General features: G+C 29.5%; 1 long non-coding RNA gene across 1 annotated transcript; it reads right to left on the bottom strand.

Annotated features, from left to right (window-relative positions):
* Window positions 1-9339: 9339 nt before the first annotated feature.
* Window positions 9340-13835, bottom strand: LOC145960558 (uncharacterized). Its single transcript, XR_014435400.1, has 3 exons — window positions 13706-13835; window positions 12900-13042; window positions 9340-9767 (listed from the first exon to the last, which is right to left on the bottom strand). It is a non-coding gene; the product is annotated as an uncharacterized LOC145960558 (long non-coding RNA).
* Between the last annotated feature and the right edge of the window lie 3857 nt (window positions 13836-17692).

Below are 17692 nucleotides of genomic sequence, written 5' to 3' on the forward strand. Positions count from 1 at the left end.
GAGTGAGAAAAACTTTTATTTTAAGGTAACGGATTCGTAGAGATTGTAGATGTAGATATAGATGTAGATGTAGATTGTAGATTGTAGATAAATCCGTTGCCTTAAAATGGATGAGCTAAGATAGATTAAGTTAAATAAATTTGAATAAGTTCTTTTTCGAAATGCTTTGCATCTATTGCGAAAATATATTGAAGTATTAATTAAAAAAAAAGAAAATCAAGAAAAGATTTTTTTACAAAGATTTTGTCTAATTTATTAAATAAAGAATACGCATTAATAATTTTATCAATTTTATCAATTTCTGATACTACTTTATTTTTATAACGCGCATTTATCTTATTCTAATTTCTTAGCTCATCCATCGTAGAATTTATTTGCAGATATTAGTTTTAAACTTTACTTTAACTTAATATAAAGCCAAATGATTAATTTATTAAATAACTTGTAACATGATAATAAATGACTTACTATATGACCGTGTTAGCAGTCTAATACAATATATAGAAATTTGTAGTAATTTGGCTTTATTTTAAAATAAAGTTATATTCAAATATTTAACGAACGATCGTAAAATCGAATGATCGTTACGGTGAGCGTAAAATATTTACGCTCATTTGCCGGTAATTAACCGGCAAAAGAGGAGTGTTTATCTCCTTTTTCGATCTCTGATTAGAGAGATCGAACGAGAAAGTGGCCAGGATCAACGAAAGGTAGGGTCAACTGGCCTGAAGAAAAGCTCGCATGCGATTAGGGCATTGATTAAAATATATATGATTAGAGATAGGCTCTCCAAATCTCGAATAATTATAGTTAATCAGAAAGTAGGGTTGTTAGGGCTCGTAGGGTTGTTAAGATCATAGGGTTGTTAGGACTCATAGGGTTGTTAAGATCATTATTTTTTTCAATTCTTTGAATATTCCAATAATCCTAGGAATCTTGGAAATTAAAATTATTTAAAAAAATTTAATTGAATTTATTTTTAAAACTGTTGTAAAAATAAATATAACATATTAAAAATAAAAATAAAAATATTTTAAAAATGAAATTTAAATTATCAAAATTTTCAGGAATATTAAAGAAATTGCATAATCATTAATGTTTATATCTTAACATGTTATATTTTATTTCAAAAATTAAAAATATATGCGTATTAAGTTTAATAATATTAAATCTAAATGTGTTAATGCTGTCAATATCAAATTATTTATGTTATTAAATATTTGAATAAATCGAATATATTGTCTTTAATAGTCTGCGCTAGTAATGCAAATATTTTTTTTTTACTATTTAAAAGACAATCGATAATTTTATTAATGACTATTTTAATTGCAATTGTTTACATTATATAAATGTTATTAACCTCTAATTATTATATAGATTATTAGAGAGACTTTGATAAAATCATTCGTTATTCTCCATTAAACGTGGCGATAACGCAATTTTTTAATTATATATTAATTATATTTTTATTATATTTAAAATTGTAAAGATTTATTTTATTTCATTTAACTAATCATGCGCGAAATACAATATGCATTTTCAATATATATTTTCTCAATCGCGACATTTATATAAAATTGTGTATTAATCGCAAATAAATCAGCACTTGTAGATGTTAGTAATTATATCGCGTGTCTATTGAGGGCTTCGATTATTATATTATAAAAATTATGCATATCCCAATCGAATATTCCGAATATTGTCGATTTATTTATTCGTGTTTTCTTGCAAATTTTAATTAATTTGATTTATTTTGTAATTTAATCTTTGATTTACATCGAAGCTTGCTCTATCTTTATGCGTTTTGAATATTTCTTTTAGATAGTCTGCACAAAATGCACCAATATAATACAAATATTTTCTTTTACAATGGAGGAAACGATCAATTTTATTAATAACTCTTTTTGATCATGATTATTTAGGTTTATATAAAACTAATTAAATGCGTTATTTATATAAAACTAATAAAAAATTCTATTATTGTATGTCGATTATTAATAATATATATCGCGTAATTAATCATCACTAATCATAGTCTCATCTGGTCCATGTAGAAATTCTTAGTAAATTTTATATTATACATCTACTTTAGACACTTTCGTGTAATTCTGTGTAATAAATTTTATTTTGTATCAGATTATTAAGTTTCAGATTATATTTTAGATTAAATTTGTATTATAGTTTGTAATATATTTTGTAATATATATATTCGTAATGTTATTATTTTTATATTAATTAATAATTTAATATGTTTATGTTAATATTTTTTATGTTAGTTAATAATTTAATATTTTGTAATGTGTTTTTTATGTAATTGCAAATTAATTGTAATTTACGTTGTATTATAGTTATGTAATATATATTTTATATGTGTATTATATTTCCTATTATACATAATTAAATATTTTTTAATATGTTTACATAATTCCTGGTTAATTTATATATATTGTTATATATATTGTAATTATGTAATAATATAATATATATATTTTATATATATATTATATTTCCTATTTGAAAACCCTGTATTAAAAGAAAATAAAAAAAAATAAAAAAAATTCGTTTTTTTAGAAATGCTTTTCTCTCTCTCTCTCTCCATTATAATTCTTAATTTTCGAATGTTTGCGTCTGAAACTGATCAGCATTACAAAGATTATGGAATATTGTATTGTTTCTTTATCTAAAGTATATAATCGGAGATTGTCATTGAACTAAAAACAATCTTATGAATTTTTTGTGTGATGTGATAAAATGCACGTTTATAAGGAGCATTTTTTAATTAAAAATTACAAACTTATATTCATATTATGTTATTAATTGTTTTCTAATTCCCGAAAGCGAGAAAGAAAGAGAGAGAGCAAGAGCATTGAATAGTCTTACTTAGCACATTACTAGATCGACATTTTGTAAGACTGTAATTCTGAGTTTCGCGTATAAGATTCGATGATTCAGTGGGCGAATTCGCTACATGCTGACGCACTTTCGCAGCCCGGCTTTATTTTAGCGTACGGCTGAAACATTTACGAATTCTCTCCCGATGCTCTGAAAAGCATAGAAGCAAAGAGAAAATGGCTGGGCGTCTCTATTTCTCGCTAAAAGCACGCGTTTCATTTTCGAGATTGTTTCCAATACATTATTCGTAAACGTACGGCACTATCGAAAGAAAGATAGAGAATGATTGAATTGAACAATTGAAATAAATACTTAGATACCATCACAATAACAACAATTTTCATCTCTATTATTTTATAATTTCAATCAAAGCATACGATTTTTATGATCATGCGGCCGAATTTTTACGAATAAAATTTATATATCGTATATCGAAAACGGACATAGAACGATTACTTTAGAAAGAGAAAGAGAGAGAAAGAGCGGGACAGAGAGAGAGAGAGAGAGAGAGAGAGAAATAGAAATATAAAATTTTTTCGAAATAAAATTTTTATTAGGAACGTTGAGAAAGCTTAATTCTGAGAATATTAGATATTTTTGCAATAAATGCGTTGAAATGAAAAATTCCATAGAATCTAATATATACATCTCATATTTCTAAACTTGAAATGTATACGCGAATAGAATTGTAAGCGTCAGTGTCTTTTTTTATTCGTCTTTTCACAGTAAACATTTGCTTTTTTACTTTTCTTTAACAAGCTCATTTGGTCACAACATCTACATCTTGATTCTCAAATAAAATCTCTCAGACTTTCCATCTAGATTTTCTTTTCTATTTGACAGAGGTATTGGATAAAACCCGCAAAACAGAACATGAAAAAATTGTCTATGATGCATAATATAGTGATATTATTTATCATGTTATAAGCCATAAGTGATCTTGTTTTTATACATACAATTTCTGTTTAAAAGACGACAATTGAAAAAATTATATAAAATATATTTAGAGTGACAGAAAAGGTCGAAAATTTAGCCATTTAATTAATTAGAAATGAGCCCTGGCATCGCGCCAAAATTTGGCTACATTAACGCGCAATGAAATTTCTGAGCCAATGTGACATCGGGATACAGATGCATGTTGCACCTACGCATATCCGTTGCAACGGCCAGAAGCCAATCACCCGGCGAATCACCGGCACGGAACGCCACGTTATTCTTACGGTAAAATTATGTTTTCCACCGTTATTATAAGTTCGGATCATCTTTATGGATCGCACACGCGCCATATTTTCTCCCACAAATCAACACGTTATGCAATTTTGCATCATTAATGCACTCTCTTGTGGCATTTAATACATTTGAAACTGGCTATTAAATGGATATAAATTGAATCATTTTACGCGAAGTGGTATTAATTTTGTGGAAAGTGATATTCCATCTTTGAAAGCGATTGATTTAAGAATTAAGATTGGCTTAAGATTTAAAGTTGGACAGGATGTGTCGTAGAAGTAATTTGCAATGCAAATTTAATATTTCAATTTATTGAACATTTAATAAGAATTTAGAAACCAAACAAATTCTATGAAAATCAAAGATAGCATCAAATAAATTGGTTCATTTATTTCATAATATGTAATGAGAAAGGGAAGAGAAAAACTTGTACGTTTTGTTTTCAAATAAAAACCTGTTATACTTACTATAATATAAAAAATATAAAAAAGAAAATATTAAAAATTTCATTCTAAAAATATATATTTTTAAATCAAGAAGTAATATTGAAGGAATTACAATTTTTAAATATAAATGAACTAAGATTATCAAATCCTTATTGAAAAATTATGTAAAGAAAATTAGTATTAAAATTAAAGATATTAATATTTTGTAAATATATACATTTAACGTGCGAAATAATCCGGAAGTCATTGATGTAAGACGAGCATCTCACTGACATGCAGGAAGTTATGTGCCACATCTACGGCTACGGATATAGCGAGCTAATTAAAGAATTGGGGAGGTACGCTTGCAACCGGATGCGGCAGGAAATATATCATCAGATTAGGATTATTCGGATAAGGGTCGCGAGCGAAGTGGCGTGAATGAACCCGCAATCAGATCCTTTCATAATTTTTCTATCAAGCGAACTATAATTACTCAGACATGATTTTCATGATATAAGTCCTCCTGTAATTGCTTGCACAATCATGACATGTCTTTGCTCGGCTTTTATATGATTCTATTCTATGAAAGTTTATACTTAAGAAATTTTGTTCCAGAAAATATGTAATTATTTTATTTGCTCATTATTGTATGCATCGCAGATTTTTTATTCAATGCATACAATAACAATCTGTTTTTTGTAGCGAGCGCATGATGTAGATAGATGTGCAATAGATGTATGTATTAGATAGGACATAGAATATTAAAATAAGATTTCTGTTAATTTTGAAATTAGGTTAATAATTTAATATTTTGTTAAAGCAAAAATGAATCGAGTACGAGTATTTTGGTTCTGTGTTTCATTTTGATAAAAAGCGAAACCAATACAATTCTTTTATTTGGAAGATATGCTTCATATCAATTGTTACGATTTTTTCATCGTGAACGAAGATAGAATTTTTTTCGCATGCGTCTGCAGAAACGAAAACCAAAGTCTAGTGGAAACGATATCTGTTTCGTCCTGTCTGTATTTATGTGTTTGCCGGCATCGCCATGACTAAAAAGTTCACGATCCGAGCGATATTTACGAGAAATGCTGGCACGCGTATATAAGTGTTGGCAGAAAGCGGGGGCGACAGGCGCGAGAAACGATGACGGAAATAATCTTAAGCAACATTGAAGCAGAGCGAGTTGACCCGGTAGCAAGTGAGATCTAATGTTCCACCGCATTTTCTTACCCATACTGTTCGCTACTTTTCTCGAGATCCTTTTCTGGAACCGCAAAGACGTTGAGAAACGCGTGTCGCGCTTCACAGCATCTCAATCTGAAAGTGATTGAAACACTTTGCAAATTGAAAATCTGAGAAAAATAAGACGTTGTATTCTCAAGTGCGATATTTTGTTGAAAGTGCATTGTTATAGCTTGAAAAGTGTATAAAATTTGCGATATGTAGTGAAAAATTCTATTTTTATTTCATGACTATCTAAGCTATAAATAAACCTGGCATATCTTGCTTGTACATGAGAATAATTTATCTCGTTTGGCTTATAATTGAATATAACAATGTCTCTTTTAATATGAAAATTAAATATGTATGTTCTAACGTAATTATAGATAGAAGAGAAGATAAATTAGATGAAGAAATAAATTCACATTTATATCAAATATTAAAGAAATATTAATTTTTTACTAAATCTAATATATTAGTTCCAAAATTACAATTTTATGATACTATATGTGATTATGTTATATAATTATATTATAAAATTATATTCCATAAATTTCTTATTTTAAATGAGAGAAAGAGAGAGAGAAAGAGAGAGCTTAAATTATGCTGTAACTTGATTAAGACATTTGAGAAATAGATATTACACTTTAGTAAACAAAAAGACAAAGTTCTAATCTTCTTATTGATGGTTCGGAGAGATATTTACAATTCGTGCCGCACTTCGTCAAGCGTGATGGGCACGATGACGAGACGCGTTCAGTTTTCGGGATTTAGATGAAATCGCACATCTCGTCCGCGTCATGCGTTTGCTAATAATATTCCTTCCTTAAGACTCGAACGCTACAATTGTAAATCTATGGCACACTTTAGTCGCTTTGATATAACATATCTGTGTAGAATTTAGTTGAACAACGCGAAATGCGTTTTCCAACTTGCTTTCCGAACTCTTGTTAGACGAGAATAGACGCAGAAAGAGGATTGTAATCTTTGTTTGTTGAAAATAGTGATTGTAAAAGCAAATGGATAATCCTTTTTCGATCCTGACTTAGAAGAATGTAGTCTCATTCTATGAAATGAAATGAAATTGAATAAAAATGTATGTCTTACTCCCTTTCGTATCTCTCGTATATTTTATCTGAAAATATTAACTTTCGTGAATACATATAAATTGCGAATATCCTGAATATAAAAACGCGATCATACGAATATGAATTATATTTCATCAATCAGTGATTTTTAAGATAATTATTTCAAAAATATATTTTTTAAATAGCATTAAAATAATATAAATGAAATAAAAATGATAGAAAATATATTATTTAATGGTAAAATATTGATGTCAGAATGACGGCTATGCTATTTGCGTTTTTTGTAATTTTAAATTGTATCTTCTTCCTATTTTATGATGAAAAAATAAATTGATGGCATCACTAAATAATCACATATTTATTTATGAATTCAACATCCAAAGATTTATGGAAAGTTCGTAAGAATCGCATAACTGAATGTTTAATAAGTAACATATATGCGGCATATTGCATTTTAAGAAAAACGTGTTAATTGCGTTAATCGTTATTTCGTTAAATAAACTAATAAATAAGAATTGTTTCTTGACTCGCACTCTTTTGAGTAAAATCAATAGAATTCTATAATGATAATTTTTATTTAATTTTTTGCACTCCATAGGCCGCTACGACGACATACATATTTTGTAATGAAAGTATAATGAAATTATTTATAATATCGAGAGCAGCAGATATTTATCAGACGATAGTAAAGTAGAATTTTTATAACATTTGTATAACATTTTTTAATGTTCACCAAATATACTACAAAAATGCCTTGGAGTTGCTGACAAGTCATATAATAAAATTAGCTGGAGTGTAAAGGGTTAATGTAATCCATATATTTATTATATTAGTTTAAACAAAATACGTTATTTTTATGTATTTATTATTGCGCTATTTTTTGAGATCTTAATATTTATTTATGCTCAGTAAACAAAATAGTAATCATGTATCTTTTTAGTTCTAAAGCAATATCGGAATTGTTTTAATGGACGCGTAACATCAGGAACCGCGAAGTAATATCGCTGAATTAACGTTTTTAGGAGCGTCGCGATTATAGTACGTTTCATAGGACGTGTTTAGTATTCGTAAATCACCTTAAGTATGACGGTATGAATGGTCATAAAGAGCATACCGTAGAAATGATTTGCGGCGCGGTAATTAAAATTGTTCATTGTCAGGAAAATATAGCGGTTACGCGAATCATAATGAACGGCCTACTTGCACGCAGATGAAACGTTTAGAATCTCCCGCTCTCGTTGCCATTAAACGCATTTGGATAAATCATGTTGCACATTTCTTCTTTGGTAACCGCTATAAATATATAATATTCGCGACGAATATCTGCATATGAATTATATAAAATTTTACCCATTTTTTAGAAAGTCTAGTAAGATTACTGTGAGGTAAGATTACTAGATTTATCTATAAGGGAAAATGTAAGAATTTGGATGTAATCGAAAGACGCTGATGTAGTACTAAATTTATGTAAATCGTTTAAAATCTTCATCAACAAAAAATCTCATGATAGATGACTCAGAAACTCAGAACAGATTATATTTCTTTTTACATTATATAATTTTCTCTATTTATAAAGAAAATTTATTAATTTCAAAGTTAATTACTACAATGTTTCAAATAAAATTTTACCGTAAGAATTTTTTTAAAAATTTAGGATAAATTTGGAATAAATTTAATAATTGAATATAAATCTGATATATAACTTATTATACGCAAAACAGTATTATATTTTATTAAATTGTCTCAGTATGTTCATTCCAAATAATTCAATTTATAAATTCTTTTAAATGTGATTTTCTATTGCATTTAGCTAAAACAATAATCATTTTATTATTTCAAGTATATAAAAATCGTGTACATCTTGATAATAATTCTAATCATACATTATAAAGAAGATACTTTAAGAAGATACCTCGTTTTATTTCCGTTTCGATCTTCAAATTATAACAGTGAATGTGAACATGATTTTTTTCAGAATAAATCACGTCTGAGTAGGATAAATGGACTGACATAAATTTCCCAAAACGGACGGAAGGCGTTTGCCTTTCGTTCACCTTTATTTTCGGTACCACCCGTCGTTTCATTCGTCGGTCATTGACTTTGAACCGAACTCTACTCGAGAGTGTATCATTCGGCGAAACCCCGACATCCTTGACGACAGATGCGACATGCGTCGAAAATCGGTGACTGGCGCGCCGATGTTCACACTCTAGTATTCATTAATTAACTGACACGTCGTTTATGATGGAAATCAATATTATGTCCGGCTACGAGCCAACGAATTCGATTGTCGCAGTAGTAATCGCACGCTCTATAAAAGTCCTTTTTTCAAGAAAAATAAAATTTTTATAACATAATAAACGCGAGCAAAACAAATACAGATAGAGGAGCGAAAATATACAATTGCAAATAAAATCATTGTAATCTATAATTATAATCTTCACTTCTAATATATAAAATTACATATATACACATACAAAATTAATATTAGATTAAGACAATTTTACAAATTTTATATTCATTATAAAACGAATCCTACTTTGACAGAAAATATAAAAATGCCATAAAAATCAAGATATTGTGATTATTTTCGTGAGTTTCTATCGGACTGAATTAACTTACTATGGCACTTCGGGACAGATAAAAGCTTTCGTACTGCACAACGTGTCATTATCGAAGATTATTTATTCGTGCGGGAGAATCGGCCTGTTCCCCTTTGCTGGCGAATATCAGTTCAACGGCAGCAAAGCGGAAAAAGACACATCCTCGACCAACACTTCAGACACACAGCTGAAATACACATGATGCGGCGAATTTTCCGTGTTTATCCGATTTTGTTGCACTTTCCGTTTCGTCTCATTATCTGTTCTCCCTCGAAGCACACCCTGTTCCATCAACAGATCTGAAAAATCTTAAATTTTTATTCTCATTTCACGTGGAAAAGATTATATATTTTGATTGCAAGAGAGAAAACTCTCTTATTTTGAACGAAAAAAATACTGGCATTATATATAATTTCTTATTGCAATAATTGCTATATGGCATGATTCAATTTTAATATCACAACTTTTGCACAGCTAAATTTTACATTTTTTACTAATTTAAGAATAATCGTTACAAATAGAACACTTGTCGGATCTGTGAACGACATAACGCCTCAAACAATGATATACCTGTTGCATCTCTATTTTGTACGTGTACTAATCGGCGATGATGCTTGGCATGATCTCGGCGACTCAATCAAGTCGACATGAGATCTTGGCACATACGGCAAGTCGAAAATATACGTGGAAGAGGCGTCCGTCAGTCTGTTTGTTTAGTAAATGACGCGAGATGATCGTGTGACGGATTGCACGCTGGAGGACGTCGCAGGAACATCGAGAAACGCTTTATCGCGCGAGAAACATTACTCGAATTCTCCTTCGTCGCCACACATCAATGTTAATTTGTCATTTTAACGCTTTGCATTCCAACGATATCTTTCATGATAATAATAATAATTATTATTATATAATTATATAATGATGATGATGATGATGATGAATAATGATAATAATTATATAATTATATAATGATGATGAAAAATAATAACGACGTTATATACCGAAAAATGCATTTTATTTATTCATGTATTATCTGAGTAATACAGTGAACTCAATTAAGTAAATTTGATTCGGGAAGTATAAAAATTTTATGAGATTCGTGCGCTGCCGTATCGCTCCTTGTTTAATAAGATTTCGCTCTGTCGAAGCTAATTCTGGAGAAGTATCCGGGAGAAAGCGCCGTTCGTGACTAATTTATATCTCACACGCTAAGGAATATATACATCGTTTTCGTACTTCATAAATCTTGGGAATAAATTATTTCTCACTTCGAATAAATCTGGAATTAGATTGATTAATCCTCACTCCTTATAAATCTCTCGAATAAATCGGTTCTGTCTCAATAGAGTAAATAATTGTATAAATTCGCATTGTATATTTTAAGATGAAAAGACGCAGAGAATAATTTCACGAGAAAAGATCCACCTTATCTTCTTCTTTCTGCTGGGATAAGAATGACTGGAATAAAGTGAGAGATTTTGAGATCTTAACGTATCTGTTCCTTGGTTCATATTCTCTCGAGAGGAAATCTGAAGTTGAGATAGAGGTGATGCGGAGATCATCGCGTGCGAGATCAGACGCGATTTGAAATCGAATAACGATAAAATCTGCAGGCATTTCCACCCGCGCGACGTGTTATTCGAATATCCGCGTGCGAAATCGTGGCTAAGATCCAGCGAGCGTGTTTCGCTATATTAAGATCCTCCTTACATAACGGATACTCATATCCATGTGCGAATACATATGAACATTTAATATGCCGGACGCGCGATGTACTTTCGACGAGCTCGAGCGCGAGTCAATTCGCGAATTGCAACTCTGTTGCAGTTAAGCTCGTTGACGATATACTATATTATAGAAAGTTGAGCATTGCAGTAATTCTCTTGTGAAATAATACACAGTGTATGAGCGTGAGGTAATTGGAAACAATCAGTTTTCGTCTTGTCCGCCAGATGTTTAGCATATAATTTCGAAATAATGGAATGATATAAATAATTATGTTTTAACTATTTCATTTTACGTATGAATAATTATATATATATATATTCTCGATTTTTATATTGCCACTCCATCGCCTTTTACAATTAATTTAAAATAGACATAATTAAGCTAAAGTTCCTGTAAAGTTCCTAATCAATTTATATTTATCCCGATTATTTAATATGCTTATAATGAAAATGCAACGTACTAGTTTAATAGCACAATGATTAATCGAGAATATTGCAATAAAGATAATCGAAAATGCAATGAAGATAATCGAACTAATAAAACTTAAAATATAGAGATTTGGTCTATTTCATAAATTAAATCACACATGAAATTGCCATTATTTCATTTGTTGTCTTATTAGAATGAGCTGAAACTACCATCGCGTTAATTATTCAATAACTAATTGTTACAAAAATATTTTCTACTTTAAATTCTTAAAATATTATTAAAATATCATCATATCTTGCAATCTACCTGTTATGAAAGTAGATAATAATTGTCTTATATAAATATGTACAATGAGAATAGAGTTTAATATATGGGATATTTTGTTGGCACTTTTCCAACTCACGTTAAGTCCCGTAACAAGTTTTATGTCCCTATTATTCCATCATCGTTCGAAGAGATTTAGCATTGTTTGACATATACATACTAACATATACGGCATTATGCATATTTCAACATGGCAATTACTTAGCGATGAGAGAATCGCAATTTAATTATCCTAAATGTTAGACAATACATTGTTCATGTCACGCAAATTCACTCTTGAGTGTGTGTGTGTGTGTGTGTGTTTTCTCTCTTTATATAAGTTCTATTATAAATGAAACATAATGAAAAATTATTGATTTGAATTTGTAACCGATCAATAACCTGAAGATATAAAAGCTATAAAAGCTATGAGCTATGACAAACATAAAACATAATGAAAAATCAATAATTTTTCATTATGTTTTATGTTTGTCATAGCTCATAGCTTTTATATCTTCAGGTTATTGATCGATTACAAATTCAAATAAATCATACACAAAATAGAATATTTGCGGAATATTTTACATTTTTTCACATTGCATCCTGCAGTTTGCATGATTTTCTAATATGCATTAATTTGACAACTGAAACATGGCAGCAAATATTTTTGATTTTATTTATATTAGCATCAGATGTAAGTCAAAATTTTCGATTTTAGCTAAACATGACCGAATAAAAAGCAATCTGAAAGCATAAATGTTAGAAGCTAAAAAGCAATTATATACGTGAAATTAGTAAGTATGGCATTATTATTTATAATACAAAATATTAATATTGATAACCATCAAAATGAAATTCACTTTAATTATAAAAGAAAGAAAAAGAGAAATGCTTTCTCATTCATTTTATAGATATTCAGATTATCAGATTCGAATAATGTATAAGATGTAATATATAAAAATATTACTTACGTATTTCAACTTCATGCAAGATATTAAAAACTTGCAACGTAATTTTTTTCTAGCATAACTTTCAATACACTTTCGATATAATGGTAATGTTGAAATGCCGTCATTATCCAACATTCTTCTCAGCAGACATCAAATTCCATGTTCTTGAAGACCATACATATAATAAGAGAAATGTAATTTAGGATATTACTTTAGAGAAACATCTGTTGCCTTTCCTTGAAAGATTTATACAGGAATATATATCTATTTTTACTTTTTTTCATTGAAACTAGATTAAGAAATTAACTTTAGTCGTTAAAATGTAGTAAGTATCCATTTCTGATACTTTTAATAAATTACACATATTATAATTAGTGCACATGCAACATAAACGATTTTGCTATTCGGCCGGAAACCGAAGCGGCACAGCGAAGTGTTTCCGGTTCCGTGCAACATGTTGTGAGGTCGGTGAAATCACGAGAAAGGAGGATGAAAGTTCGGACAAGTCAGTAGTGACTGTAAGGATAAAGTGCGAGGTAAAATCAGGATTAGCTTCACAAGCGGAAATAAGAGCAGGTGGATATATGAAAGTTTCACAGGAAATATCGCGTATATTTACGGTGAAAGTTCGTCAAGATTTTATAAAATTTCGATTAAAGGCTTCGACGCAACAGTGATTTAACCCTTTTCCTGGAGAATCAGAAAAAGAAGTTATATCTCACAATCTAAATTTAAAACCGAATTTAAAATTAAGTTTGTATGAATTTGAATTTAATTTTAAGATTGATCTCTTCAAGTTCTCAAAAAAGATTAAATCGCTGTCGCACTTTTTCCGATCTTTGACTTTGCGTCTTCGAGTCCTGGTCGTGCATCCTGCAGAGATCGCGACCCGAACGACAAGTCCTCTTTGACTGATACCCCTCGAGTGATAGCGATGCGAGGGTGGATGCCTCGATGCGACTGACTGTCGATGTTTCATTCAAGAAGGCGTCGCGACGCCCAGCATCAAAGCGCGCACGCGCCGGCCGCCGCCTTTCTTCCTTCCGTCGTCTATTTGGGCCCATGTTGCACCCACGCAACTACACGCGTCCACGCACGCGCAATGCGTATCGCAGATTTATTTCGATCGATTTATATTCGAAATATATTCTGATATATTAATAGATCGGCGTTCTTTTCCACGGCTTTGCAACAATTCTGCTATTATAATGAAATAAAACTTTAGGTTTTTCAATTTGCATTTTTAGAATTGATAAATTCCTAAAATTTCCTTACGTAATTATAGAGATCTTATTCATTAAAACATCATTATCTCATTTGAATGTAATCGCATAATAAATAATTCCTTTACATTATAAAATAAAGTAAAATTAAAATAAACTAAATAGTTATTTTGTTCCATGTAAAAAAAGTTAAGAGAATTGTAATAATTATAATAATAAATTTGAAAAACTTAAAGGGTGAAGATTATTTTGTTTTTTAAAAATATTTAATAATAACCGAAGAATTTTGATAATTTTTAAAAAGTTTTTTACTTATCAAAAAATATATTTTTTTATTAAAAAAATTTGCTTTCATATTTATAAATTCAATGGAATGCTGCACACACACAATTGTTGCATTATATCACTGATTATTATAATGATAATTACGAAGGATATTGTGATAATGATTAATTTCAGTAAAAATATAAATCTCGTAATGTGAGATAAGAGTTTAAAGTTTCTTTGGATCTTTAAGTCTGGAATGCCATGAATAGACCGGCTGAGAGGGTCGTTGAAGAGAATCGCGCGATCACGTCTGTTTTTATAGGCCGGAGAAACTCTTGAGAGACGATCGTTAGTGCGAGATCAATGGTCGACATCGATGATCGACGATCCGCTGTTGAGAGTTTTCAAACTCGACACTCGTCGTATCTTCAAAGCGAATCGCGCTCGTTGAGTGACGCGCCTTCGCGATACTGCAACTTTGAATCTTTGTATGCAACATACTTGGAGAAAAATTACAGGCTCGTACTCGACAATTATGTGCGATTGTAGATCCCGAAATAAAAATCAGATATCTCTATATTATGTCACAGATATGTGGCTGCGAGAACTATACAGCTTCACACTTTATGTTTTCGAAGAATTTGTCTCTGAATTCACATTTCTTATTATAATATTTCAGATATAAAGAAGCATTTTTATAGATACATTCGTAATATCTCGTTAAAAAATTGTGAAAATGTTGAGTTATTAAAATTAGAAAAGACTGGACAATTGGAGATTGTAAAATTTTTATATTTTGTTGTTACAATGAATCTCTCAGTTGTCTTATTAGCAATATTTGGCAACGTATTAATATATAAGATTAATATATAATAAGATTTATTATTATATACATTATCTCTCTCTTTCTCTAAAAATAAACAATAAAAAAATAATTTATAGATATTTTCCTTCATATCGCAAATTGCACTGAGTTTATTTTATTTAGTTGCAAGTATTCGAGTAACGTTAAAGCAATTTTCCAGGAAAAGAATATTTGCAGAAACTTCCGTTAGATAAAAATAGATGCCGAATGACACAGTTAACGGCTGGACGTCGTTGAAATAAAATTCGCAGCCATCTGGATTCGCGATGGAAAAACAAACTTGTCGTTTCGATTCTCCGCGCTTTACGACTCGTCTGAAGGTCTTGAGATAATCAGTCAGTAATTTATGAATGTCTGAAATTGCGCTGTAGAAAATATGTTAAATTTTTCATTCTTTATAAATGTTTGAAAGAGGCTGACATTATTTAAAACAATTTAAGATAATAAAAAAAGATTAGATTATTAAATTCATAATAATGTCAGATATCATATAATTAACAAAATTCACAAAATATTATTTTGAATATATATATAATAAAAATTAGAAACTTTATTGCTACATATTGCTACATATGTTACGTGCGGGTGTTATTTTTCTTTCCACATATAATATTTATAGTATTTAATAACAAAACGTTCGCTATGGCAATGAAAAAATCTGGCGATTCTCTCAACACAGCTGTTTGCTAGCGTGTTTCCTTTAGCCTCAGAATATATATATATATATATGTATATATATATATATATATATAAGTTATTTTCAACCTCGATCAAATCACGAGAAAAAACGACGAGCAGAATTCGAGAATACGAAAAACGCATACGACAAATAGAACTTAGCCGTGCATTTTTTATTCTGACTTTATCACTTTTCGGTAACTATTATTTAACATTTTCCAATAAAATTAAGAAAAAAAGGAAAATATTTTGCATTATATTTGATTTTATAGTTGCAACTTTGAATTTTATGCAATAAGAAAGATTCAATAAAGAAAAATAAAATTATAACAATCATTTTTATAATCATTTTATTTATAAATATAAAGAAAGTTATTTTTATATTTTTTTAATAGTTCTTTCTATTAGTTAATAATTGTTTCTATATAATTCTATAACATTGGAAGATAATTTTTTATGAATTATATATAATATGACATACATAATATATAATCCATTACAATATATTATACATTGAATAGGCTATATTATGTTTTACAAGTAAAACAAATGTATAATTATGTAAAATGTCTTTACCTAATAATGTCATATAAATATATCATAATTTACACATAATAATTTTTAAAATTTTATTTAATAAGAAAAACATGGATATTTGACAACTAATAAGTTTGGCTTAAATTCATTCAAATATTAAAAATGTTGAATTGAATGCCCCATATGGTACATATTTATGTAATTAATTAAACTCAGTTATATCAAGGAAAAGATAAAAGTTAACTTTATTTATTTTATTTTACATAGGAGTTTTTTCCCATATTTGGTTATCAAGCTTGCGAAGAAATATAAGGAATGTAAAGGGATGATCAAGGCTCGATGAGGGAATGAAAGAGTATATGGCGAAAATGCACGGCAACGAAGTGGAAGCGTATTCATAAGGTAAGGTAAGAAGGGACGTCTATTTCCGGATGCGCGGCTTACCAAATATACGCGACGCCATTCGTCTTTACGACGTATATAGTTTCCCTCCGCATTCGTCTCTCTTCCTGCCACCCCCACAGTCCGCACGCCATTTTGGCGGACCTGGTCGGTCTCTCACGTTCATTAAGCGACCGCGCCCGCCGCGGATGCGGACGCATTTAAACAACCGTAATTACGCGTTCAACTCTTGCGGTTCTCCCCTTGCGGTAAAAGCACACCATCGGTTCCTTTCTACTTGCACTTGGTCGCTATCGTTTGACGAATTATTTCACTCAGTGGCATTTTATGTATTTCATACTTATCTCATAATAAGCGCAAATAATTTCCTTTTAAATGTTTAGAAATATTGTTAGAAATATATTTAAAATAATAGAATTATACTTGAAAATATAATCTCTAATATATTATTCGAAAAATTGTTATGTATTATAATGTTTAGAATTATTAGAGATGTTTATTATATAATATAATAATGTCTTATAGAAATGCATATATATTAAATATTTGCCATTTTAATGTCTAATTGAACTTTAAATAGAAAATTATTTTTCTCCATCATATATAAATATTATATCATCAAATAAACGGAATGTAGTTTCTCGCGATAAGTTATCGTGCGAAATATAATATCATTAATTGATCTCATCTGTTTAAACTATCATGAATGCTCAATTAAGAATTGATGTCCGATAATCAGTCAGAATAATATCTCCTAAGAATATTAGTTTTACTACAGAGAGAAATCAATCAGTAGTTTTTTCTTTAAATAGAATGCAAATAAAGAATAGATAAAAAGTAAT

This window comes from Camponotus vicinus, unplaced genomic scaffold, assembly GCF_025532165.1.
Source record: "Camponotus vicinus isolate PSW18456_S1 unplaced genomic scaffold, iyCamVici1.0 SCAF_10, whole genome shotgun sequence".
Taxonomy (NCBI): Eukaryota; Metazoa; Arthropoda; class Insecta; order Hymenoptera; family Formicidae; genus Camponotus; species Camponotus vicinus.